General features: G+C 54.3%; 1 protein-coding gene across 1 annotated transcript in view; it reads right to left on the reverse strand.

The window, feature by feature from the left end:
- IGSF21 (immunoglobin superfamily member 21) overlaps window positions 1-27520 on the reverse strand; it is a 274650-nt gene that overhangs the window by 213034 nt on the left and 34096 nt on the right. The gene's annotated exons all lie outside the window — the stretch shown is intronic.

Raw genomic sequence — 27520 nt, forward strand, 5'->3', positions numbered from 1 at the left:
GTCAGGGTGTCACGACCCCTGACGTGGAACCATCTGAGACCCTTTCTGTACAGCACGAGGGTGCACGGAGCGGCATGTAGCGCCCCGGGTTCTAAGCCTGGCTCCTCAGCTCAGTTCAGTTCAGTCGCTCAGTCGTGTCCAACTCTCTGCAACCCCATGGACTGCAGCACGCCAGGCTTCCCTGTCCATCACCAACTCCTGGAGCTTCCTCAAACCCATGTCCATAGAGTCAGTGATGCCACCCAACCATCTCATCCTCTGTCGTCCCCTTCTCCTCCTGCCTTCAATCTTTCCCAGCACCAGGGTCTTCTCCGGCGAGTCAGCTCTTCACACCACCTGGTCTCTAATTCACCCCAGGGAATCTCCTCTGCCTTTTCGAGCCCCGTTTCCTCTCCAGTACAATGGGGCCAATAATGCGCACTGTGCGGGTTTGAAGCAAGAATTAGGTGAGCTCGAGTGCCAGGTGCGGGAGCTCTTGCTGAGCCCTGGAGCCAACAGAGGCCCTCGGGCCAGTCCTTGTCATCTGGTGCCATCTCTGGTCAGCCTTTACTCCGCTTAGGACCCACCCCCTCTGGTCCTCAGTGGTCTGTGCCAGGCTGCGCCCCCCACTTTCTGCAAGCTCAGTCTCAGCCGGGCTGCCCGTGACTGGCCCCATGGCCACAGGTGTGGAGCCTGGTCTCCCCCTGCCTGCTCCGTGGGGCTGCTCGTCCGGCAGCGCTGACGCCCTCCTGGCCACACGCCGTCAAACACGTCTGCGGTTTGCTTATTTCAGGTGAAGGAGCTCTGTTTCCCCAACAGATGCTCCAGGCCGCTGCCCACCTCCAGCCACTCCACCCCTTCCAGATTCCCCTGGATGGAAGGAGACACCGTCAGTGAAGGTGGTCTGCACTTCCTGCCCCTGTGCCTGGCATAACAAGCCTTCCCCTGGCAATGTCCTCTCCACCTCACCCCCCACCACTTGCAGAAATTCTCATCCACCTTCACGACTCAGATGTGCACTCGTGCACCTGTGAATGCCTCTCTTCCCTGCGTGCACTTTGGAGGACCGTGGGGCCTGGCCCAGCCTCTCCGGCCACCCCTGTCCCAGACCAGGAGCCCCTGAGAGCAACAGACGCAGACACAGTCACCTCTGCAGCCCCTCCTCTGATGCCTGCGCATCCCAGAGGCTGGCTAAATGAGCCGCTATTCATACAGAAAACGACAGCAGTTACAGCATACTGAGCCCTGATATGGGCCAGACGTTTTATAGACATCATCTCATTTTATCCTCAGAGCCACCCTGCCAGCTCACAATTATTAGCTTCATTTATAGAAGCAAGACTGAAACTCAGAGAAAGTGACTGGCCCAAGGTCACCCTGCTACCCTATAAAGTGTCAGAACTTCAGGCTAGGTCAAAGTGACCCCAGGGTCTGCCACACCCCTCCCCCGGGACCACACCACCTCAGGAGACAGATTAGGGGACCTCGGCAAAGGCAGAGCTCGGTTTCCTAGATAAGACCTGACTGTAGATATTCAAATTCAGGGATTTGAGGAGGCTTTAGGATAATAGAAAAAATACACAAAGAAGGCTTTCAAATCGATCCCTGGGTCAGGAAGATCCCCTGGAGGAAGGCATAGCAACCCACTCCAGTATTCTTGCCTGGAGAATCCCATGGACAGATGAGCCTTGTGGGCTGCAGTCCATGGGGTCGCAAAGAGTTGGACACGCCTGAAGTGACGTAGCACGCATGCGAGGCTTCAAAAAATATGTAGGACTCTGTTAGGGACTGAACTGTGTCCCCTTAACATTCTATGCTGAAGGGCTTCCCAGGTGGCTCAGTGGTAAAGGATTCACCCGCCAATGTAGGAGACACAAGAGACACGGGTTCAGTTCCTGGGCTGGAAAGATTCCCTGGAGGATGAAATGGCAACCCCCTCCAATATTCTTTTCTGGAAAATCCCATGGACAGAGGAACCTGACAGGCTATAGTCCATTAATTCGCAAAGAGTCAGGGAAGATTGAGCATGCACACAATATTTTATGTTGATCCCCAGTATCTTAAAATGTGACTGGGTATATTTAAAGAGGTAATTAAGTTAAAAATAGAGCCTTGAAGGTGAGTCCTATCCCAAGATAACTGGGGTCCTTAAGAGAAGAGGAAAGGTGGGCGCACAAGAGGCACCAGGGCTGCGCACGCACGGAGGAAAGACCCCAAGAGGACGCAGGAGAAGGCAGCCACCTGCAAGCTGGGGGGAGGCGCCAGGAGAAACCAAGCGCAGCGGACGCCTTGCTCGTGGACTTCTGGCCTCCAGAACTCGGGGCAAACACTTCTTTGCTGTTGAACCCACCCAATGTATACCATCTTATTGCAGAAGCTCTAGCAAATTAACACAGTTTCCTATTACTGATTATATCCTTAATATATAAAAAGTTCCTAGAAATCAATAAGAAAAAAGACCAACAAACTAATATTAAAAATAGGCAGCATGATAGCCACCAAAAGAGGACATTCAAACGGTTCATAAACACATGAAGAGATGCTCAGCCTCATTCATGATAGAACTGCATGGAGATACCATCTTTCGCTTATCAGATGGACCAACTTCCCGAAGGTCTGCCAATGCCACACTGGCGAGGCCAGCGGGGGGTAGGGAGGGACTTCCCAGCAACGGTGGTGGTAATGGAAATCGGACAGCTCTATCCATGGCAACTTGGTAATATTCAACTGAAAGGAAAATGAAGAAAGTAAGAAAGAGGCATGAAGGAAAGGAGGGAGGTGAAAAGGAACCGTATGTGCTCTGGAGTCAGTCAAATCTGGGCACAAATCTCAGCCCTGCCACCGTTCAGTCATTCAACCTTGGGAGAGACAGTTACTCACCCTGCCTGCGCCTCTGTTTCCTCACCTGTCAAGAGACTGTATTCTGGTAACGGCGCGTCCCACCGGGCAGGCTATAGAGGGGGGTTAGCACCACCCTCCTGCAATCGTCGGCAGGCCTTCCACGTGCCAGCCACAGGGTGGTCCCACACTGGCGGAGGCTGTCCTCTTCACGCTCTTCACTCCTTTTAGTTAAGGGATTCACTAAATCAGCTACGAAACTGGATTGATATTATCGTTATTGTTCAGTCACTCAGTCACGTCCGATTCTTTGCCACTTCGTGGACTGCAGCCTGCCAGGCGTCCCTGTCTTTCACCGTCTCCTGGAGTTTGCTCAAACTCATGTCCACTGAGTCAGTGATGCCATCCAACCATCTCGTCCTCTGTCCTCCCCTTCTCCTCCTGCCTTCAATCTTTCCCAGCATCAGGGTCTTTTCCAGTGAGTTGGCTCTTCATGTCAGGTGGCCAAAGTATTGGAGCTTCAGCTTCAGCATCAGTCCTTCCAATGAATATTCAGGGTTGATTTCCTTTAGGATGGACTGGTTGGATCTTCTTGCAGTCCAAGGGACTCTCAAGAGTCTTCTCCAGCACCACAGTTCAGAGGCATCAATTCATGCCCATCACTGCATTTCCCTTTTGTGGACTAAATACATGCTCAGGAATTGGAAAACATCTCTTGCCGGATCCTGGGCCCTGATACTGGGTGTGAAAGGTCTGATCCCCACAGGTCACTCAGGAAGCGCCCCAAGCTGTCATCAGGTCATAAAAACAAGAAGACCCAGATGGACGCTTCCATCACCTCCAGCCCTTCCCCTCCCCAACCGCTAAGTAGAGGGAGGCGCATTCCCCCCCCCCCCCCCCCCCATCAGAGCTGGCTGCACCCATGGTGTTTCCGAGAGAAGCTGGCAAAGCACAGGCCTTCCACGTAAAGCTGTTTGGATGGAAAGTATAGGCTTGTCTCAGGAGCCGTGCCTCCTGCTGGGGAAACATAGGCCAGTGCACACGAAAAGTGCCAGGCCTGTCCAGAGCCGTGGAGAGCCGGTCCAGCCTGGGTGAACGCGCCAGGCTCACATCAATGAACCGCCTCCCCAGGGCCCAGGACACGAAGGTTCAGAAGCACATCCGCTGAGCTCCCGTCCCGCACCCAGCTCTCCCCTCTGCCCTCTCTTCCGTATTCGTTCCTTTTGCAGCTCATCCTGGACCTCCCTCTGGGGCAGCAACACCAATAACAGGGTAATCACCACTATTTGCTGAGTACTTACCACCCGTCTGGCACTTAGCTTTTTCTCTTTTTTTTTTTTTTGGCAACAGCCAAGGTAAGTGTGATGATCTTCATTTCATAGTTTAGGAAACAGCTTTGGAGAAGTCCTGTGCAAGGTCAGCAGCTAGTAAGCAACAGAGCCGAGCTTGGTGCTCAGGACTTCTGACCCTAGAATGCGACAGTAGCCTCTCCTACAGGGCCTTGAACCCCCACGAAGGCCGCTCCACTTTAGCAGAGTCACCCCAGAGTGATGGGAGATCAGATTCAACCTCCCCAAATCCACATCCTGCCAACCAACTTTTATTCACCCTCCACTTACCCCCTTGAAAGGCCCCCCGACAGTGTCACACCACCACGGGTCTCCCCAAGCCCCTGACACTCCGTGTCTTGGTCTGTGCCTCCCACCCCAGTCCAATGAGTTCTCTGGAGTGGAGCCCTCCTGCCTTCAGGACCTCACTTTCTGTCATCCTTCCTGGAAAATACCACCTCCTGTGAACTTAGTCAATGGGGCAAGTGCTGGTAAATTTCATATTCTTAACCTGCTAAAACTTCTATAATAAGTGGAACGGAATGAACATTTACTGAGGATCCGTAAATATGCCAGGACTAAAGGCATGTCCCTAACATATATTAATAAACCCTATAAGGTGGGTATGATGATTCTCTTCTGCAGCTGAGAAAACTGAGGTTCAGAGAGGTTGAAGGACATGCCCGAGGTCACACAGCGCTCAGGAGACACTGGGATTCAAAGCCAGGCCTCCCTCATCTGCTTGGTTTCAAAGCCTTGGTGCCTTTGGCCCCATCACTCTGCCTCTGGCAGTAAAACACTTAATAAATATTTGGCTTCTAAACACAAAGACAAAGCTCCTTCTATCCCATTAGAGGGCTGCAGTGTGAGTTGGGAGCACGTCTGTCTGGCCTTTGCTTTCCATTCAAACAAATGTTTTTGTTGTTTTAACTTTGCTCCCTAGCTTTTCTGCTCTTCAGAAGCCCTGGCAGGCCTCGTGGCCAGGGGGTCCCTGTGGGCACGGGCCTGTCTGTCTGCCTGTCACTGGTGGGGCCTTTGGAAGAACCGCTTGCATTCTGAGCAGCTGCCTTGGGCTCTGTCTGATGAGCCCAAGGAATGAGGGGGGCGAAGGTGAGGGAGGCTTTCTGGTGCTCTGGGTCCCCTTCTAGGAGGCGAGCAGGCGTCTGCAGGCCCCGGGGAGAGAGCACACGGCGAGCATCACGCGGGCCCGGGCGCCGTCCCGGCTTGGACGCTCACTCACGTCGCCACCTCCCATGAGCCGCCTCGGCCTCCTCACCGGCAGCCTGAGGATGAGAGCGGTGCTCAGGGGAGGCCCTGCCGTGTTCAGCAGGCATTCCATAAGTGCTGGCTCCCCCACCCCCATCTCGGTGGGGAAGGAGAGCTGCCCGAGCACTCTGGGTGGAGAAGGAGGCAGCAGGTTGCGATCAGGGAGGACGGCGCCCTAGCCTTGTCGTGACCCCCAGGTGGTGGAGAGCTGAGCGGAGGGGCAGGCCCAGGACCCCCGCCAGCCCCGGGTAGGCCCAGAGGCTTTGCAGCTGGTCCCCTGAGTCCACGGCTTTCTCAGTGTCCACACGGGTACGGGGGTCCGTGGGGCCACAGCTAGCTGCCTCCTGGCCTGGTGCAGACAGCCTGTGGGAGCAGCTGCCTCCGCCCCTCCGACCTCACCCATCAGCGCTTCTGTGACCCCAACCCTCCCAGCACATTACAGTTTAGGAAGGTTACACCTAGACCCATTCGGCTGGTGTTGCAACGATTCTGGGAGGGCGTCTGTGCGGAAACCGAGATCCCTGGTAGGGAGAGAAAAAGGCTTGCTTTTCCCTCCGTGAGTGGGTGAAAACCCCAGGACAGGAGCAGCTGTCAGCTCTCTGAATGGCCCTGCTCTGATACCAGGCACTTCCCGTATGTTTCCTCATTCAAACCTGCCCAGGCCATGTGAGCAGGTTTTCCACCTTGCCAATAAGAAATTATGACTTAGAGAAGGACACTGAGGCGAGGTCACCCCATCAGAAAGTGGCAGAGGCAGCTGTGCGCCCCAGAAACTTGCACCCCGGCTGGGCGGCCTGGGAAATCAGCCGGTGCTCGCTTCTTCTGTCCCGCTCATCATGGGAGATTTAATAAAGATATCTGTCATTGTTGAACACCTACTGTATGCTGAGGACTTTGCTGACTGTTCTCTCAACCTACCCTGTAAAGTAGATTGAGCCCATTTCACAGATCAGTCTGTTGAGGCTCAGAAAGACCTCAAAGCTGATTAAGCTCTCAAAACTAGGTTCAAACTCCAGTGTGCTTTTCCAAGGAGGCAGCTCTGCATATTAATAAAAACTCAGGATATAGGTTTTCTTCCTGTTTATAACGCTCCTCTAGCCAGTCTGGTGAAATTCCTGGTACAAAAGAATTCTCTCTCTCTAGTCATGCCCTTTCCAGATCAGACCCTGCCCCTCCTAGAAGATCCATGGTTTGTTGTTTAGTTGCTAAGTCAGGCAAAGAGATGGGAATACCAGACCACCTGACCTGCCTCTTGAGAAACCTGTATACACGTCAGGACGCAACAGTTAGAACTGGACATGGAACAACAGACCGGTTCCAAATTGGGAAAGAAGTACGTCAAGGCTGTATATTGTCACTCTGCTTATTTAACGTATATGCAGAGTACATCATGAGAAACGCTGGGCTGGAGGAAGCACAAGCTGGAATCAAGACATAACCTCAGATATGCAGACACCACCCTTATGGCAGAAAGTGAAGAGGAGCTAAAGAAAGTGAAAGAGGAGAGTGAAAAAGTTGGCTTAAAAATCAACATCCAGAAAACTAAGATCATGGCATCCGGTCCCATCACTTCATGGGAAATAGATGGGGAAAGAGTGGAAACAGTGTCAGACTTTATCTTTTTGGGGCTTCAAAATCACTGCAGATGGTGACTGCAGCCATGAAATTAAAAGATGCTTACTCCTTGGAAGAAAGTTATGACCAACCTAGATAGCATATTAAAAAGCAGAGATGTTATTTTGCCGACTAAGGTCCATCTAGTCAAGGCTATGATTTTCCCAGTAGTCATGTATGGATGTGAGAGTTGGACTATAAAGAAAGCTGAACCCCAAAGAAATGATGATTTTGAACTGTGGTGTTGGCGAAGACTCTTGAGAGTCCCTTGGACAGCAAGGAGATCCAACCAGTCCATCCTAAAGGAGATCAGTCTTGAATATTCATTGGAAGGACTGACGCTGAAGCTGAAACTCCAATACTCTGGCCACCTGATGTGAAGAGCTGACTCACTGGAAAAGACCCTGATGCTGGGAAAGATTGAAGGCAGGAGGAGAAGGGGACGACAGAGGATGAGATGGTTGGATGGCATCACTGACTCGATGGACATGAGTTTGAATAAATTCTGGGAATTGGTGATGAACAGGGAGGCCTGGTGTGCGGAAGTCCATGGGGTCACAAAGAGTCGGACTGAGTGACTGAACTGAACAGGGTTTCCTGATGGCTCAGATGGGGAAGAATCTGCCTGCAATGCAGGAGACCCAGGCTCTATCGCTGAGTTGGGAAGATCCCTTGGAGAAGAGAATGACAACCATCTGCAGTGTTCTTGCCTGGGAAACCCCATGGACAGAGGAGCCTGGTGAGCTACAGTACATGGGGTCACAAGGAGTTGGACGCAGCTGAGTGACTAACTCTTGGACTAGTCGTGAGGTCATGCCTGAATCTTTGAGACCCCATGTACTAAAATCCGCCAGGCTCCTCTGTCCATGGGATTCTCCAGGCAAGAATACTGGAGTGGGTTGCCATTGCCTCCTTCAGGGGACCTTCCTGACCCAGGGATCAAACCTGGGTCTCCTTCATTGGCAGGTGGATTCTTTACCACTGAGCCACCAGGGAAGCCGGCAGATCCACAAATGCTTCTAAATTTGTCATCTGGTGACCTGAGATCATGTAAAGATTTGGATGTTCAAAGGGGAGGGGAGTGAGAGGGGAGGCAGAGGGGATGCACAGAGATGGGAATTGGTGGTGGACAGGGACGCCTGGTGTGCTGCGGTCCACGGGGTCATAGAGAGTCGGTTTCGCCAGCTTCCTGTGAGGAGTCCTCCAAGGCTCCCTATCACCAGTCTTCTCCAGAGTCTAGACTGCACCCTGCTTAGAGTGTCTTCAGAAGACAGGTCCAGCCTGGACCTGGCCCTGCTTACTGATCATTCTTTCACTGGACAAATTTGTCTTGGATGAACAGAGGGTCCCAGAGCTGTGCTGGACACTAGGCTTCAGGACAGACAGACAGACACCTTGCCCCCCACGAAGCCTGTAGTCTGACGGGGGAGGGACGAATGATGAAATTGCAGTGATGGCTCCAGGTGACAAACAGGGTGAGGGGGCGGTCGTCTGACCCAGCCGTCCTGCACCAAACCCAGGGTAGAGACCCTCCGCCCAGGGGCCCCGGGGGGCAGGGGTCCTGGAGGGGAGCCTCCCGAGCAGAGCCCCGAGGGGTGCATGGGAGGCGATGGTCCTCAGCGTCCTCTGATTCCAGGGTGGCACGCATCTCCAGCTTGCCCAAACATACCGCTTGCCTCTCTCCCCCACACTCTTGCTGGGCTCCCTCTCTCCTGCCGTCTCTGGGTGCTCGGGGTCCTGAAGGACCTCCCCGGCTCACCCTCTCCTAAACTTCCAGCTCTGACAACTTCCCACTGCACCCCCCTTCATGCTCTTCAGCACTTAACCTGAAGAACGCAAGGCTCAGAGGCTCAGAGAGGGCGGGAGACTTGTCCGAGGTCACCCAGCAAGCAAGCGGCACAGTGAGGGTTTGAACATGAGCCCTCAGACCCTGCAAAAGGCAGAGAGGGGAGGAGAGAAATTGCAAGTCTCTGTGGGGATTCCAAAGGCAACAGCAGAGGGATGCCCAGCATGACCCCTGACAAGGGCAGGCGGAAAGGCTCCCTGAGGTGCCCTGCAGCGTAGGTCAGCAGACACCTGGGCCTGGGTGGGTGGGTGGCAAACGGCTCAGACAGCCCATCAGCAGGATATTAACAAGCCGACCGTCCAATTAGGAGCCAGTAATTAAAATTCATCTTCCTTCCTACCGCACAGTATTAAACCACAAACACTTCATTATATGCCTCTTACCTCGCTGATTTGCATAAATGGGAAGAAACACTTAACAGAGGCAACACTAATTAATGCCGGGGGTGCACTGTGGCTTAGCGGCCTGTTGGCAGCTTCTGCTTGGGCTGCGAGTGAGTCTCGTGCGGGACACGGTCAGGGTGAGGAATGCCGCGGGCTGGGCGTCCTCAAGGTGGAGGGGGCGTGGGGTGGAGGGCAGGCAGAGACACTTCAGACTCACCCCTGCCCTCAGGGAGCTCCCAGTCTGAGGGGGGAGGCACTGAGCTGGCCCTTAAGGAGATCCCAGTCTGATGAGGGAGAAAGGGCCTCCAGAGGATATTCCCAGTCTGATGGGGGAGGCGCAGGTCCTCCCTCTGGAGGGTCGCAGGCAGATGGGAGAAGTACAGCCTCTGCCCTTGGGAAGCTCATGGTCCAGGGAGGGAGACAGAGTTCTTGCTCTGAGCGAATGCCTACCCTGACGGAGGAGACCCAGCCCTTTTCCTGGGGGAGCCCTGAGTCTGATGGGGTGTCAGCCCCTTCCCTGCAAGTACCCTCCATCAAAGAGGCAAGCTGATGAAGTGGGAAATTTTTGGTGTTGGGAATCAGGCAAACCAAACATGTGACCCCGGGAAAGTTACTTAACCTCCCTTAATTGCAATTTCCTCATCTGCAGAATAGGCACTTAGCGTCCCATTAGCCGCCGCAGCCTGGCAGGAGGAAGGGCGGGTTTGCTGTGTTGCTGGAGCCCCAGCAGGAGGCAGGGCGCCAGGGCGAGCGCTGAGATGAGATGAATGGAGAGACCACGGGTGCCCCGCCTGGCGAGCCCCCGGCGTGGGCCGCAGTGCAGGGTCTGAGGTCCTGGAAGGACATGAGAACCAGAACGTGCCTGGGCCCACCTTGCAGGTGAGGAACCGTGAAGGAGCCCTGCTCCAGCCCAGCCTGGAGAAAGACGGGGGCAGCATCAGAGCACCCTGAAAGAAGTGAGAACCCCACCCTCCATCCTCAAAAGGTCTTCCGGGGCAGAGAGGGGCGGGGCACTGGGGAGTCTGGGTCCTGGCCTGGGAAGCTGCAGCCGGGCTGTTGCAAGGTATTTCGAGTCTGAATGTCTTTTTGACTCCAGCCCTCAGCCCCATCTCTGCCCTGCCCCTGGCCGCACCCCCGCGCCCATCACACCGTTACTGCCTGGTCATGCTCTGCTTCCCAGATTACACAGACTCAGAGACAAGAGCCACAGAGCTGGCTGTTAGGGAATTAGAGTTGCCTGGGGTCTTCCCCAAGCCCTCTTTATGAAACCTGGTTACTAAACACTCAAGTGACATTAAGGAAAAAACCCAGAATGCTAAAGGCTGCCCTTAGGACCCTCACTACAGGGGGTCACGGGTGGGCCTGGGGGCCTTGGTCTTGCCTTCTAAGAAACTGCACTCAGGCTTGGACCCAGGGGGGGCTGGGTTGAAGCCCAGCTCTGCCACCCATTTGCTGTGCATCCTTAAGCAACTTGCTTACCCTCTCTGAACTTGTTTCCTCTTCTACGAAAAGGAAAGGATGAAATGCAAACAGGGGCGTGAAGTGGGAGACTGTGTGCACACCGCTCGGCCCACCCCGCTCTCCTTCCCTCCCTGGCCCTGGTGGTTTAGCCACCAAGTCGCGTCCGACCCTTGTGACCCCAAGGACTAGAGCCCGCCAGGTTCCTCTGTCCAGTGAATTCTCTAGGCAAGAATACTGAAGTGGGTTGCCATTTCCTTCTCCAGGGAATATTCCCAACCCAGGGATCGAACCCCAGTCTCCTGCATTGAAAGTGAATTCTTTCCCATTGGAGCTGCCAGGGAGCCTCTGCCACCCCTTAAAGGTATAGGGCTCATGAAGGCCCTGGAAGCGACCCCCTCCCTCCCAGGCAGGACAGGCCCTGGTATTGGGCAAGGCCAGGCCGGGCCTGGCCCCTCACAAGAGGGCAGGGGCTGGTCTGCCATGTCCAAGAGGGGCCTGCAGGCAGCCCACTTACCCGGATCAGCTCCCAGCTGGGTAAACTGTTTACACAGCCTGCCAGGCTGGAGGTACATCATAATTATATATTACAGTATTAAAGCTTCACCTTCCGCCGGCACTGCATCTGGGCCCGTCAAACACGCACCCACGTTAATCAATTAAACCCCTAGCCTCCCCGACCGCCCGCCATTATTAGCTTCTCTTTCCTCACCTTGGCGGGGCTGGGAGCCAGACTCCACCAAGGTCATGGCCCAGGCCTCAGGGGCAACCTGGCCGGGCTGGGCCTTCAGGACCGACAGAGGGACCCGGCTCACCCTCCTCTGGCCTGAACCTGCCCACTCAAGGGGCTCCACAGCCCCCTCGCCAGCCTCCAAGCCTGGGTCACTTTCCTGATTTCAGGGTTGCCTAGCTGGTCTCTGTCCCCACACCTGTTTTGGAGAGGGATGGATGGGGCCCTCTGCCCAGCACCCAGCTCTTTGGGGACCCTAGACCCTGCATGCCGCCACCCCCGCGTGCCCTTCCATTTGGGGCCTTGGGGGAGTGGGTGAGCTGGCCTGGGTTAGGGGTGAAAGTCGCTCAGACGTGTCCAACTCTTTGCCACCCCATGGACTATACAGTCCATGGAATTCTCCAGATCAGAATATTGGAGTGGGTAGTCTTGCCCTTCTCCAGGGGATCTTCCCAACCCACGGATCAAACCCAGGTCTCCCTCATTGCAGGTGGATTCTTTACCAGCTGAGCCACAAGGGAAACCCAAGAATACTGGAGTGGGTAGCCTATCCCTTTTCCAGCTGATCTTCCCGACACAGGAATCGAACTGGAGTCTCCTGCATTGCAGGCGGATTCTTTACCAACTGAGCTATCAGCGAAGCCTCTGGCCTGAGTCAGGCCCCCCTGTTATCTGCTCCATAGCTGTGTTTGATGAACCCTTAACAAATGCCAAGCGTACACAGGTGCTGGACTCTCATTCCCACAGCAACTCCACAGAACAGGCAGTATTACCTCCATTCCACAGGGGCCCCGAGAGGCAGACAGCTCTTCCAAGGTCACAGGGCCCCAAAGTGGCAGAGTCTAGGCGGAGACTCGGATCACCCCTCAGACAACCTGCACGCACGAGTCAGGGTCCCTGCGCAGCCCCCTGGGCTGGGTGCCGGGGGGACAGTGAGCCCTGCCAGGGGTCGTAGTGTGGGGGTCGGTGCAGACACTCAAGGCAGGGGAGGAAACCCAGGCTCAAGCAAAGTGCCACGCGACCCAGGAGCCGGGGGCGGGGGACGACGGGAAGCAGGGAGGCAGAGAGGTGGTTTCTGGGCTAAAAGTTGAAGGACGTTAGAAGGGGTGGGGATGGGGTTCATTACAGGTGGGAACAGCATAAGCTAAGCCATTTGGAGTCAAAGAAAATGGAGCTGGCTTGCGTAGCCAAAGTCCATCCTCTCCCCTCCCCCGCACTCACTTTTCTCCCTTCACACCTGTCTCTTCCTTTCTTCTCTTTCCTTTCCTTTCCTTAGAGGAGGAACTTCCTGGAGACCCTTGAGACTGGCTAGAATCAGGAGAGGTCCTGGAGGGCTGCCTGGAGGAAGAGTGAAACTAGTGGTTCTGACCTCCCTTCTATCTGCCTCAGCTGGGACCCACAGGAAGCATGAGTGACTCCTCCCCCTGCCAGCCCCTGCCCATCACCAGCCTCTCACGGTGGATCCTTCCCGGGGACAGAGCCCCTCTCTCACCTCCCTGCTCGTGAAAGGGAAGCTTTCTCAGCACAAGATGAGCTGTGATCAGAAACACACACGTGCTTTCTCCAGGCAGGACCCAGCGCTGAGCCCAGGGCTGACCCCAGCCTCCCTGAGCCAGGCATTAAGGTCAGAGAAAAGGTGGCTGAGCGGCTGATGCTCCTCTCCTTGGCTTTCCTTCGACACCAAGCAGAATCAGAAGAAACGACAGTGCGCTTTGAATGGGGACGTTTTCATGCAGGAGGGAAGCTTGAAAGGAGGTGTGAAACGGGAGTTGGGACTGGGAGGCCTTGAAGGGGGCAAGGGTGTGCTCACAAGAAGAGACTAGAGCACCAAGGTCAGGTTCTATCAAGGTGCCCGTGGGGGGAGCCCAGGCAGGGAGGCACGTGTGGCGGGCACCAGGCAGGACACAGGAATGAATCCGTCCAGGCAGGAGCAATAGGGAGCGGTGAGGGCCGGGGTGAAAGGGGGGCGTGTGCCCCGCCTAAAGGCACGACAGCTCACTGACACAGCACACACAGGCGACAGGAAGCTGGCCTAGAAGACGTTAGCCCTGGGGATGGACAGAGGGCCTGCGATTAACTCCCTATGAGGCAGCGGAAGGCACGCCCCTGCTCCGGGCCTCAGGGTGTCCAATGAACACGCGGGCTCGTTACTAAGGTGGTTTCCCGTAAAGCACTGATGCTTCTGGGTAGATGGTGACGGGTTTTGCCGACAGTACGCGGGGCAGCGAGAGCGACGCAGGTCTGGGCCTCGGACCACCTGGAACTTAGGTTCTGGCCCTGCCCCCCCACCCCCCACCCCCTCGCCATCCCTGGCTGTCCCACCCAGGAGATCGCTTCTCCCGCGTGACCCTCGGTCACCACATCTGTGCAGAGGGGACCGTCAGGGGCAATCCCCAGGCGATGAGCGTTACAGGAGGGCGTGGCCCGGCGGCCGTGGGCTCAGAGTCGGCACTGTCCCTCTCCCGGCCCGGGCCCACGCCATGACGGTCTCCCTGGGACCGCACCTTGCTCTCTCGTCCCGTTAGTGAGCCGAGTCGCCAGGGCTTGGCGGAGCAGGGCTGGTGTGACCAGCCAGGTCGGGGCCTTCTGATGCCCCTGGGGCTGTGGGTGCCTGAGCTGCTCTGAGCTCCACTCCAGCCCTCGCTGGCCCCCGCTGCAGAGTGGAGGCGCGGATGCTGGCATAAGCCTCCCGAAGCCCATTACGGCAGTCTGCAGACGGTAACGGGAAGAACAGCTCGAGAGGAAAGCCATCCGTAACTGATCCGCGGTTTGTACCGAAGCTGAAGCAGTGCCGGCCACGCCTCCGACACTCTCCCAGCCTCCTCGCCACCGGCCACCTGTTCTAAGCCAGCGGAGGACAACAGGAACAAAACTCAAGACGCCCGCCTCCCTTGAGGGCCAGGGAGCCCTGTGACTGCTGCTGTTGAGCGGGTCCTGGGTGCCCGTGGGGGCTCACCTCCGGAGCCCCTGAACCCGGGGACACCACCACTGTTGGCTGGTGCACTGAAAGCCATCAATAAATGTCAGCCTCCGTGCTATGACATCACAGCTGTGGGGGAGGAACTGTGCTGGGCCCTTTAATTGTATTATCTCTTTTAATCCTCACTTTACCCCCGTAAGATAGCTTTTTGTGTCCCTAGTCCAAAGAAAAGGGTCAGGAAACTGAGTAAGCTTCCAGGATCACCAACTGGCCGCGCTGAAACCAGAGCAAGGGAAGCAGCTTCGGGTCCTCAAAGCCTCCATCACTAGTGACTTCGGAGCTGTCCTTGGTGAGTTTCAGTGAACACATAACAAGTGAGGCAGGAACTTCGTGTCCCCTACCCTGCCAGAGGCCAAACCCACCAGGATGGAAGTTCCAGTCTAAAATTTACAAAAGAGAAATAATGATGATGACCGACACCACTTACTGGGTCCCCACCATCGCCAGGAAGATGGCAGATATCGCCTCCAGCCTGCAAAGGCACAGACACTTGGTCTCCCTTTCCAGGTGTGGAAACTAAAGTTCAGAGAGGTCAAGCAACTCACGTGGGCTCACACAGCCTCTAAAGGCCAAACTGGACTAGCTCAAAGCTATTCAGAACTGAGTCTGTGGTCTCTGCTTTCTAAACACCCTTAGCCCAAACATCGCCTCTGCGGAGGATCTTCTCTGACCCCACCCAGAGCCCCTGCAATTCACTCTTCCTGATTCAGAGTCTACTTCCCCCTCTAGAGTTCAGCTCCTGGAGGGCAGGAGCACTGGGGCTAATGCATAGCTGGTTTGCAAAATGACGGCGGATGACTGTTTGCAACCATCCATTCGACAAGCAGGTAGTGAGCCCCCGTGACGTGCCAAGCCCAGTTCCAGGCTCCAAGGAGACAGCAATCAGTGTACAAAGAAAAGCCATGCCCTCGTGGACCCCACACCCCGGTGGGGAAGACAGACAGTAGGCCAGTGGCCACATGCATAGACGGTAAACGTCATGTACAGACGAGAGGGAGAAAGAGCAATAACCCAGCGCCGGGGGTGGAGAGCAGGTGACCGCACCTCCTGGGAGGCCCAGAGCAGCCCGCATTTAGGCCTTGTGTCCAGCGGAGTCATTAGGGTCTTTTTTTGGTTTAAAATTGTCCCCTATGGATGACAGAGTCTCCGGTCATCTCTATGATGAGAGACACCAGTGGGCTACCTTTGATTAGGTGATGGGGCAGAAACTGTTGTTTTTCACCCATATGCAGCTAGAAGTATCTCCCAGGCTCCGTGTGGTAAAGCAGGGCCTGGTCAATGAAAGGAGGTCGTAAGTGTCGGATGCCGCTCCCACCCCAGACACCCTGTGAGACCCCCGCCCTCGTGGGAATCGTTGGCTAGCCAGTGTTCACCCCCGTCCCCCTCCCACTGTCGGGGGGTGCACTCTCTGTCCCACTGAAGTGGGGCACGATCACGGGACCTGCTTTGGCCTCTGGAATGTGGGCAGAAGTGATGCGAGCCACTCTGATCCCCGTCCTGGGCGTGCCAGTCGAGATGCTCTGTGTATTCTCCCTCATTCCTCTCTGGCAGAATAAATAGGGAGGAGCCCGTGCGGAGTCCGAAGGGGGTCCTAGGAGTGACAACGACACAGGATGGGAAAGGCTGGGATCTCTGAGCCACTGCCTGGAGGTGAGCCCCCAGGGGAGCCTCTGCGTAAAGGGAAGAATAAACGCTTTGATTTTTCCTGAGCAACAAATTCACTTGTATTGTGTTGTCACTAAGAGTTTGGAGTTGTCCATCACAGCAGCTCGTGTTAATCGCCCTGACTGCTACAAGTAGTCAATGAAGGCCTCTCTGAGGAGGAACGTTTGAACAGAGACCCAGCTGGAGTGAGAAAGTGTCACTCCATACAGACGGCAGGGGACGCGCAAAGGCCCCGGGGGCCCAGAAGTCTCAGTGACCCGTGGGGGCTGAGCCGCATCCTGCACCACCTGGCCACCCTGCTCACATAACCTGCCTGAAACGCTGTTTCCTCCAATCAAACTGCCCAGCTTTCCTCCTTTAAGGCTCCAAGGTGGGAGGCTGGCATGGTGACAGAGACGTACAAGGGCTATCAGCTCAGAGGCCTGGGGCAAACCAGACACTCTCCACTTGGAACAGTCCAGAAGGCACCGGCATCTGGGACCACACTTGGTGAGACCATGGAGAGGTGTCGGGTGCCCCAGTGAGCGTGCTGGCAGCCCTGATGGGGCAGCTAGATCACGGGGGCACCTGGAAGATGCTACTGTGAACGCAGAGGTCTCAGTTCCAGGGGAGGATCTGGGAAAGGGGCTTAGCATCCAGGGAGGGGGCAGGGTGGAACATCTGTGCAGTGCCTGGTCCCGGAACCAGATATTTACAAATCTGTTCTCACCCAGCCCCCACACGCAGCACTTCCAGGAAGCCAGTGTTTCTGGCCCTGGGCACCCTTCCTCAAATACCTGCAGCTGAAACAGAATCCTGGGACTCCCATCCCTGAGGGAGGGGCACGGTGATTGGGACACAGCCCAGACCTAACTTGAAGCCACCATCAGTCTCCGGGACCAGGGGTTATATATGGACCATCTCTCATCTTCCCAGCCTCCCAGAAGGAAGTTTGCACGCTCAGTCACTTCAGTCGTGTCCGACTCTTAGCGACCCACTGTACTGTAGCCCACCAGGCTCCTCTGTCCCTGGGATTCTCCAGGCAAGAATACTGGAGTGGGTTGCCATGCCCCCCTCTAGGGGATCTTCCCAACACAGGGATCAAACCCACGTCTCCTGCATCTCCTGCACTGCTGAGCCACCAGGGAAGCCCCATAGGGAAGTTTATCCCCACTTTTCAGATGAAGAAACTGAGGCCCAGAGAGACCCAGGTTCAGAATGAGTGGCAGCAGTTTCAACCCCAGAACAACTTGGTCCCAAAGCCTAATTTCCGAAGAGATGACTTCACCATGACGATCATTAGCGTACAGGGAACCTGCAGCAGACGCGGCCCCGGCGCTGCGCTCACGCTGTCCCAGAGGCTCCTCAGAGCCACCTTTGATGTTAGGCATTGCGGCTCCCGCTGGACAGATGAGAAGCACAGGGGAGAGAGGGCTCCCTCAAGGTCACACAGCTTGGAAATGGTGGAACCAGAATGGAGAAACGGGTACGTGAAGCCAGGGCGCTACCCTGGAGGAGCCCCCGGAAAAGCGATCAAGGTTTCCAGAACCCGCCCACGTTACGGAGGTCTGTTAGGACGGATGGTGGGACTGGCCGGCCCCCGAGAGCCCGTGAGCTGAGTGGTGGGAGAGGCAGACCGTGCAGGTCGGGCCCCCAGCCAGAGCGGCGGAGTCAGGAAGTATCACCCCTGCTGATGAGCAACATTAGCTGCGTGATTCGAGAACATTCACGGTATTGACACTAATGATTAGCACGGCAATGAGTCCGAGCCTCAGAACCGTGCCGGACAGCCCGCCCCCGCCCCCCGTGCGTGTCACCCTTGCCTCGTAAGACCACTCAAGCTTGGCCCAGTCCCTGGAGCCTTGGGGACCGTCCCGGCCCCCAGGGTCTCCCCTGAACCCCAGACGCTGCCCCACGACGGCCACACGTTTCCCCCGAAGACTCTCTGGCCCTGTCTCTCCGTGCTCAGCGGCAGGGGCTGGGTCACCCACGGCTGCAGCCCCTGAGGGAGACACACATGTGGTCTGGCTGTGGGTGCCGGCGAGGTGGGCCACAGGAGCGTGACCCGGGAACCCTCTCTGTGCCTCTAGCCCGCCACAGGCCCCCGAGACCGCAGCAGACGCACGCTGGGAAGCACGTCTTGCCAATGCTGTAAGAGCACGTGGATGTGTAGCTCAAGCGCTGGGATTACGCTCTGGCTTTTAAAACGGATATAAAACATTAACTTGTTTGCTAGGAAGGCTGGCAGGCTACTCTGTACTTGAATAGAAACAGCGTCGCTCATTCAAGGATAAAACATTCATTCTTCAAACTGTACAGGCTTGTTTTTCCTACATTTTCTTTTTATTCCCCCTTACTCCTGAGCAATGAAACAGGCTGTGATGTGCAGCCTCTTGCTCACCATCACGCACGTTCCTTCACTCGATAAACACCTAGTGGACTCCTTCTCTGCACCAGAGACACAGAGGTGGAGAATCAGATGATGAACAAGCAGAGAAAGGACCCGGCGGGATTCTTGGGGATATTGAGAAGCGCCCTGAAGGATGGTTCAAATGTGCTAATAGAGAGAAAGCGGGGGCAGGAGACATTCCAATGACTAGGGCAGGGAAGCCAGGTCCTAGGCCCTTTGACTTGATCTGGGCCCCGCAGGAGCAAGGCAGCACCAGGCACCAGGGCCATGGTGGGGACACACAGACCCGGCCCCATCCTGCGGCAGCTCACAGCGTGCTGCTGTGGCCTGGCCTCTAGAGCTGTCTGGGGGTGGTTCAGCCACTGAGTTGTGCTCGACTCTTGCAACCCCATGGACTGTATAGCCTGCCAGGCTTCTCTGTCCGTGGGATCTCCCAGGCAATAATACTGGAGAGGGTTGCATGCCTGGGTTCAAATCCCTGTTTTACCACTAACCAACTGTATGGCCTTGGGCAATTTCTTAACCTCTCTGGGTTTCAGTGTCCCCATCTGTAAAACAGAGATAATAAGAGTACCTCTCAGCAACTGGCCAACAGGAGATGCCCCATATCCAAGGTCAGAGAAACCCCAGTAAAATGATAGGGGCTGGGAGAGGGCATTAGAGGGCAGACAGACTGAAAACAACAATCACAGAAAACTAACCAATCACATCACGTGGACCACAGCCTTGTCTAACTTGATGAAACTATGAGCCATGCTGTACAGGGCCACCCAAGACAGGCGGGTCATGGTGGAGAGGTCTGACAAAATGAGGTCCACTGGAAAAGGAAATGGCAAATGACTTCAGTATTCTTGCCTTGAGAACCCCATGAACAGTATGAAATGGCAAAAAGATAGGACATTGAAAGATGAACTCCCCAGGTTGGTAGGCGCCCAATATGCTACAGGCGATCAGTGGAGAAATAACTCCAGAAAGAATGAAGAGCCAAAGCAAAAACAACACCCAGTTGTGGATGTGACTGGTGATGGAAACAAGGTCTGATGTTGTAAAGAGTAATATTGCATAGGAACCTGGAATGTTAGGTCCATGAATCAAGGAAAATTGGAAGTGGTCAAACAGAAGATGGTAAGAGTGAACATCAACATTTTAGGAATCAGTGAACTAAAAGGGACTGGAATGGGTGAATTCAACTCAGATGACCATTGTATCTACTACTGCGGGCAGGAATCCCTCACAAGAAATGGAGTAGCCATCATGGTCAACAAAAGAGTCCAAAATGCAGTACTTGGATGCAATCTCAAAAACAACAGAATGATCTCTGTTTGTTTCCAAGGCAAACCATTCAATATCATAGTAACCCAACTCTATGCCCTGACAAGTAATGCTGAAGAAGCTGAAGTTGAATGGTTCTATGAAGACCTACAAGACCTTTTAGAACTAACACCCCCAAAAGATGTCCTTTTCATCATAGGGGACTGGAATGCAAAAGTAGGAAGTCAAGAAACACCTGCAGTAACAGGTAAATTTGGCCTTGGAATACAGAATGAAGCAGGGCAAAGGCTAATAGAGTTCTGCCAAGAGAACGCACTGGTCACAGCAAACACCCTCTTCCAACAACACGAGAGATGACTCTACACATGGACATCACCGGATGGTCGACATCGAAATCAGACTGATTATACTCTTTGCAGCCAAAGATGGAGAAGCTCTATACAGTTAGCAAAAACAAGACCAGGAGCTGACTGTGGCTCAGATCATGAACTCCTTATTGCCAAATTCAGACTTAAATTGAAGAAAGTGGGGAAAACCGCTAGACCATTCAGGTATGACCTAAATCACATCCCTTATGATTATACAGTGGAAATGAGAAATAGATTTAAGGGCCTAGATCTGATAGATAGAGTGCCTGATGAACTATGGAATGAGGTTTGTGACACTGTACAGGAGACAGGGATCAAGACCATTCCCAAGAAAAATGCAAAAAAGCAAAATGGCTGTCTGGGGAGGCCTTACAAATAGCTGTGAAAAGGAGAGAAGCGAAAAGTAAAGGAGAAAAGGAAAGATATAAGCATCTGAATGCAGAGTTCCAAACAATAGCAAGAAGAGACAAGAAAGCCTCCCTCAGTGATCAATGCAAAGAAATAGAGGAAAATAATAGAATGGGAAAGACTAGAGATCTCTTCAAGAAAATTAGAGATACCAAGGGAACATTTCATGCAAAGATGGGCTCGATAAAGGACAGAAATGGTATGGACCTAACAGAAGCAGAAGATATTAAGAAGAGGTGGCAAGAATACACAGAAGAACTGTACAAAAAAGATCTTCATGACCCAGATAATCATGATGGTGTGATCATTCACCTAGAGCCAGACATCCTGGAATGTGAAGTCAAGTGGGCCTTAGAAAGCATCACTACAAACAAAGCTAGTGGAGGTGATGGAATTCCAGTTGAGCTATTTCAAATCCTGAAAGATGATTCTGTGAAAGTGCTGCACTCAATATGCCAGCAAATTTGGAAAACTCAGCAGTGGCCATAGGACTGGAAAAGGTCAGTTTTCATTCCAATCCCAAAGAAAGGCAATGTCAAAGAATGCTCAAACTACCGCACAATTGCCCTCATCTCACATGCTAGTAAAGTAATGCTCAAAATTCTCCAAGCCAGGCTTCAGCAATACATGAACCGTGAACTTTCAGATGTTCAAGCTGGTTTTAGAAAAGGCAGAGGAATCAGAGGTCAAATTGCCAACATCCGATGGATCATGGAAAAAGCAAGATTTCCAGAAAAACATCTATTTCTGCTTTATTGACCATGCCAAAGCCTTTGACAGTGTGGATCACAATAAACTGTGGAAAATTCTGAAAGAGATGGGAATACCAGACCAGCTGACCTGTCTCTTGAGAAACCTGTATGCAGGTCAGGAAGCAACAGTTAGAACTGGACATGGAACAACAGACTGGTTCCAAATAGGAAAAGGAGTTCTTCAAGGCTGTATATTGTCACCCTGCTTATTTGACTTCTATGCAGAGTACATCATGAGAAACGCTGGGCTAGAAGAAGCACAAACTGGAATCAAGATTGCCGGGAGAAATCTCAATAACCTCAGATATGCAGAAGACACCACCCTTATGGAAGAAAGTGAAGAGGAGCTAAGGAGCCTCTTGATGAAAGTGAAAGAGGAGAGTGAAAAAGTTGGCTTAAAACTCAGCATGCAGAAAACTAAGATCAGAGCCTCTGGTCCATCTCTTCATGGCAAATAGATGGGGAAACAGTGGAAACAGTGTCAGACTTTATTTTTGGGGGCTCCAAAATCCCTGCAGATGGTGACTCCAGCCATGAAATTAAAAGTCTCTTGCTCCTGGAAGAAAATCTATGCCCAACCTAGACAGCATATTAAATAGCAGAGACATTACTTTGTCAACAAAGGTCCTTTTAGTCAAGGCTATGGTTTTTCCAGTAGTTATATATGGATGTGAGAGTTGGAGTATAAAGAAAGCTGAACACCGAAGAATTGATGCTTTTGAACTGTGTGTTGGAGAAGACTCTTGAGAGTCCTTTGGACCGCAAGGATATCCAACCAGTCCATCCTAAAGGAATCAGTCCTGAATATTAATTAGAAGGACTGATGTTGGAGCTGAAACTCCCATACTCTGTCCACCTGATGAGAAGAACTGACTCATTAGAAAAGACCCTGATGCTGGGAAAGACTGAAGGCAGGAGGAGAAGGGGACGACAGAGGATGAGATGGCTGGATGGCATCACCAACTCCATGGACATGAGTTTGGGTGAACTCTGGGAGTTGGTGATGGACAGGGAGGCCTGGCGTGCTGCAGTCCACGGGGTCGCAAAGAGTCAGACACGACTGAGCGACTGAACTGAAGTGTCACAGAGGTGCTGCGAATTTAAATGAATTGTGTCTAAAAACCTAGAACAGTCCTGGCATGTAAGAGGTACACGTTTTTTCAATAGTAACAATTATATGTGCTAGCAGAGAATCAGATGATGAACAAGCAGAGAAATGTCCGGATGGAATTCTTGGGGATATCGAGAAGTGCCCTGAAGGATGCCTCAAGTGTGCTAACAGAGAGAGAGTGGAGGAAGGAGCCGTTCCAATGACTAGGGCAGGGAAGCCAGGTCCTAGGCTCTTTGACTTGATCAAAGTCCTGCAGGAGGGAAAAGGCAAGGCGGAACTTATGGGCTGACCCTATGAAGGGTGATCCAAGCAGAGGAAACTTCAAGTTCAGAGACCCACGGGCTGGACAGCTCCCAGCACACCCAGAAGAAAGCCAGGAGGCCCGTGTGGCCGGAGCAGCAGGGGCGTGAGGAGAGCTTGACAAGGCGGGAGAGAGGTGGTCCTAACCAGAGCAGGCAAGGCAGGATGGGGATTTGACTCTAAGTACAATGGCAGACCTGGGGGGGGTTTAAGCCTGGGAGTGATCTGGCCTGATTTACATTTTAATAACAGCTCGCCGGATTCCTTGAGGAGCTCAAGGAGGCGGTGTGAGAGCGGCAGTCACAGGGACCAGCTGCGGGCCCTGGCAGACAGGGCAGCGGCCTGGACCGGGGGTGCCAGCCGCAACCGAGAGCGCAGCCGGCTCTGGGAGGTGTTGGGGGGAAAGCAGCCCAGATGTGTTCGAGCAAACATGCAAAGTAGGAGAAGGAGTGAAATCAAGGGTGATTGTCCCTCTCTCTCTTTTTTTGGTGTCTGCTGGGAGACATGCTTTATTTCTGACCCTGAGTAAATCATGTAACCTCTCTGAGCCTCGCTTTCTTCATTTATTAACCAGGGGTAATGTCACCCGGCCCCTTACAGAAAGGTGAACTTGCTATATAGAGATCTGGGGAAGGGCTTGGGGCGGAGAGATTAAATTCTGTTGGACCAAACTCTGGTCCCACCTGAGACCTTCTGTGGCTCTGACCTTGGCCGGAAAGTAGTCATTTCCTCACCCGCCAAACAAGGGTGAAGGGAATGATCCTATAGTCGGCCCCTCCCACATGGACCACAGGCGGGTATTTCTACGCGCGGGGGTGTGGTGGGGCTGTGCAGGAGCTGGGGGAGGGGCAGCCCCACCCCTTAGCATCACCTCCCCTCCTTGCCCTGGAGTGATGCTGCCCGGAGGACCACGAGAAAGGACAAGGGCTCCGATCCAGCCCCTCCAAACAAGCAGTGACTCAGCCCCGGTCACCTGCTGAGCCAGTTAAGGGTCCAGAGCAGAGCAGAGCAGCCCACCTCCTCTATAATCCCCATCCCCTTCCCCGCACCCACTAGCCTCTTCTCCCAAGAGAGAGGGAAAGCCAGGACCCAAACTGATTCAGCCTGCCCAGTCCAGAGCTTCCAGCCAGGGACTCGGAGACAAAGAGCCGAGGGTTCTGCGGTTCTGCACTCGGTCACAGCTTGCAAGAAGCTCGGACTAGGACAGAGGGTGGGGAGAAACTGCCCTTTATCACGCCCTCCCCTCAGCCCGCTCCTTGTGGCATAGCACTCAGCTCTTACGACGCTCCTGTTTTCTCCAGTAGATGGATGGCCAAACCAGATCGGAGAGGGCAAACGCTGTGTCCAAGGCCACACAGCAACGGCAAGTTCAGTGTCAAGCCCATGCTTCGGTCACTGCTCTGGCAGAAGCCACACATTTCTCCCCTAAAGGACCAAGCTGGGCAGAGTCTTTCCCTTTCCGCCTGGGAGGGCTTGGAAAAGAGATGGAACTGGAGCCTGGAAATATTCACTGAAGGGATGAACAACAGAGTGGCTGTACTGCCTTCCCCATCGTGGGATCCATCCCCTGACAGAGCCTCGACCTCAGCAGGGGAGCCCAAGGGCAGCGGTGGGATTGATCTAAGCTCCATCCTCAAGCTGGCAGGTGCCCCCACGTGTTATGAACCTGCTCTGCTCCCTGCCCCGAGAAGCTGACATGAGGGATGTCATTTCATTAGCCCCTTCCCGCCCTTCTGTTTGGACTCCAAAACATCTACATAAATTACAGCTCCGGTATTTATTGCCTCCATGTTGTGCCGAGAAGGGCGTGTGCGTGCTCCGTGCCCTGGCAGCGGGAAGGTCATCCCGAGGACTCTCTCCCTGCCTCCCACCCTGTCCCCTGTCCCAGGACCCAGTGCCACTCGGGCAGCAGAGAATGGGAGGCCTCAAGGGACCCGGGAGGGACAGGGGCATTCAGGCTCTGGGGAGAGGAGGGAGGTGGATTTTACAGCAGAGTTTTCACATGGTTGGTTTTGCCATTAACTTTGAATGCCTTTGTGGGTCTATAAAGTTCCCCGTGGTGGTTTATAGGGAGTATGAATCGAGGAAATTGGTGGCAAAAACAGGGTAATGGGCAGCTTTCAGGTACCCACGCAAGGGTCAGGGAACAAAGGCAAGAGGCTGTCATCTCCCCACAAAAAAACCTAAGCCCATGATAACTTTAAAAAAAATTTCACATAAAATCCTTTCTGTTTCTCCTCCAGAATTCTCTGTCTCCAAGCACAGAAGCGTCTGGCGGGATAATCACCGTGGAGTTAACAGCGGTCATCTGAGCGGCGGCGTTCTCCTTTCTATGCCTTTCTAAACGCTCCAAATTGTCTCCAGCTTCTGGGTGTTACTTTTGTGATAGAAGAAAAAAAAAAACAAAACATGATTTTTTAAAAAGTCAGATAATTCAAAACAGCAGGAAGGAATGTTTTCCGAGGCACCCACAATTCTCCTGTGATGATAACCCCTCGCTGGGGCTTGTTGTATCCTGGCGTGGTCCTCCAGCCTCGTTAATGGGGAAACTGAGGCACTGAGAGTGCACGTGTCTCACTCCAGGTCCCGCTGGCCTCACCAGGAGCCAGCCCTCTGCCCCTCCAGCGCGGCCCTTGCCCCTGTCCAGGCTCCCTGCGGCTCCAGGGCAGAGAGATCACTGCTGATAGCCCTCAGATGGGGTGAGGGGCTCCTCTTGCTTTGCAGGGTCCTGGGCATTCTGTTTTGGTGGTCTGACAGCTGTGTTTACTGGAGGCTTTTCACATCAGACTCAGAACGTCTTGCAGGTTCCTCAGGGGACTAAGGGACTGGACCAAGATGCTTCCAGAAGGTTCCAGACCCAGGTTAGTCTAAGTAAGGATGGAGCAGATGCAGAAACCAGGTATGGAAGGAACGTGGGCCAGGTTCCCTCTGGGCTGGGGAGTGGAGCCCAATCAGCTATTTCTGACTCAGCCAACCTGGGCAGGAAGGACTGGGGAGCAGCCCCCTCTCTGGGCAGGACCTGGCTGGATCGGGAGCAGGGGATGTGAGGCCCTGGCTCCAGGCCTGGAGAAGAGGAAGGGGTGTCTGTGAGTCCCCTGTGGACCTTGATTCTTCCCACTCAGCTCAGACTTCCTGAGAGGTGGCCCTGTCCCAGGGAGCAGGGACAGACCACTCCCTATATCCTGCCTCCCTTCCTCTGTGTGTGGCTTTTCCAAGACTCCATGTGAAAACATCGTGGAACAAAATCAGACAGAACGGACACTCACGTTCCCCTTAGATCAGAATGTGACAAGGACCACAGACCCTGAGGGCTCCCACTCTATGTAGGGAGACAGAGGCCCAGCCGTGGTGAAGCACCATATGTCTGGTGGAATAGGCACAGCTCTTCCCTGGGGAGGTCCCTCGTCAGATGGAGGAGACACACTCCTGTATTATTTGAGAACTCCCCTCCTAACAAAGAAGGCAAGACTCTCACCCAGAGAGAAACCTAGACTCCTTTAGTGAAACTGAAAGTCTTGTTCGCTCAGTTGTGTCTGAGTCTTTGCAACCCCATGGGCTGTAGTCTACCAGGCTCCTCTGTCCAAGGGATTCTCCAGGCAAGAACACTGGAGTGGGTTGTCGTGCCCTCCTCGAGGGGATCTTCCCAATCCAGGGATCGGACCTGGGTCCCCCACATTGCAGGCAGATTCTTAACCATCTGAGCCCCCAGGGGAGCCCCCAGACTCCTTTAATAGAGCCACAGAAGTGAGGTTGCAGGCTCACTTCTTCATCGGCATTAGGTGATTCCTAAGGGACTCAATCCAGAAAGGGAGGAGCTCGTGGAGTGCATCCAGGAAGGCTTCCTGGAGAAGGTGATTTCTGTGCCAAGCTCTGAGGACACGTCAGCCAACAGCGCTGGGTCCTGCCTTCAAGGAACTCGAGGGGCAGGAGCAGAGGGGAGAGCACTGGACACTGAAAAAGAGAGGCTGGGGTTGGAAATCACGTGGTGGGTTTAGGCCGGGTTAGGAGCTTGGGCTTTATGCCTGGGCACCAGGGAGCCATGAAGAGTTTTAAGCAGGGGAGAGGGTGGCTGGGTTTGCAGTTTGAAAGACTCCACTGGGCTGCAGGGAGGAGGAGGCAGAGGCGGACGAGTGGGCGCAGGATGCTGGACGAGATGATCCAGGCGGGGTGATGGGGGCCCCGCCTGAGGCCCGGCCGTGGGGTGGAAGAGCCAGCCCTGGTGGTGGAGGGCACTGGGGCGAAGTCTCGAAGCCCTGACAAGGCTCAGTGATGCCTGCTCTCTGAGCAGCTGCCTGGCTGGTCTCAAGGACGCAGGCCCGGGGTCCCCTTCGGAAGATGCCCATCAGGCTGCAGGCATCCTGACAGCTAGACAGCAGACCTCTGCTGTCACTAGGCCCATGTGGGGCCAAGGTCAGAGAGGAGAAGGCCCCGGGCAGGCCCTGGGATATCCTGGGGCCCCTGGGCCACAGCCCCCCATACCCTCATTAAAACTGAACCCCGTTCAGCTGCCAAGGTCACAGGCCACCCCCACCTGCTGAGTCCTCATCTGGAAGGACATTAGTCCCCATGGCTAGTGAAGCCTTCAAACCAGGCCGTGCAGGAGTCAGCCTGAGGCCTGGACTGACCCATCTGGGAGAAGAGCTAATAAACTCCTCAATTTGTATATATGCAAACAAGGTCCACTGTTGACAGAGCACTCAGCGCAGCCCGCTGCCTGGGAAGGCCACCGGGACTGGCTGCGGCGCCTAGAATCCCATCTACTGGGCTCGTGGCCAGGTTCTGATCAGCCGCGGTCTCCTCGGGTGGGAGACGAAGTCTCAGAACGGGCGTGAC

The sequence above is a fragment of the Budorcas taxicolor genome, chromosome 2, assembly GCF_023091745.1.
Source record: "Budorcas taxicolor isolate Tak-1 chromosome 2, Takin1.1, whole genome shotgun sequence".
Lineage (NCBI taxonomy): Eukaryota > Metazoa > Chordata > Mammalia > Artiodactyla > Bovidae > Budorcas > Budorcas taxicolor.